General features: G+C 50.5%; 1 protein-coding gene across 4 annotated transcripts in view; it reads right to left on the bottom strand.

The window, feature by feature from the left end:
- Positions 1–285, bottom strand: part of TNS1 (tensin 1) — a 245,771-nt gene that overhangs the window by 116,392 nt on the left and 129,094 nt on the right. The gene's annotated exons all lie outside the window — the stretch shown is intronic.

Genomic DNA, 285 nt, shown 5'->3' with positions numbered 1-285 from the left:
TCTCTCTCTCTCTCTCTCTCCCTCTCTCCCTCTCTCTCTCTCCTCCCTCCCTCTGTCTCTCTCCTCCCTCCCTCTGTCTCTCTCTCTCTTTTCTCTGACTCTGTCTCTGTTTCTCTGTGTGTGTCTCTTTCTGTCTCTGTCTCTCTCTCTTCCTTCTCTGTCTCTCTTCCCTCTCTCTCTCTTTCTCTGCCTCTGTCTCTTGCTGTGTGCCTCTGTCTTTCTGTATGTCTCTCTTTGTCTCTGTTTCTCTATCTCTCTCTCCCTCCCTCTGGTCTCTGTCTCTTC

Source organism: Vombatus ursinus, unplaced genomic scaffold, assembly GCF_900497805.2.
Source record: "Vombatus ursinus unplaced genomic scaffold, bare-nosed wombat genome assembly UNPS02014802.1, whole genome shotgun sequence".
Taxonomy (NCBI): Eukaryota; Metazoa; Chordata; class Mammalia; order Diprotodontia; family Vombatidae; genus Vombatus; species Vombatus ursinus.
Note: the sequence above shows the minus strand (reverse complement) of the source record. Positions and strands in the feature narration are given on the sequence as shown.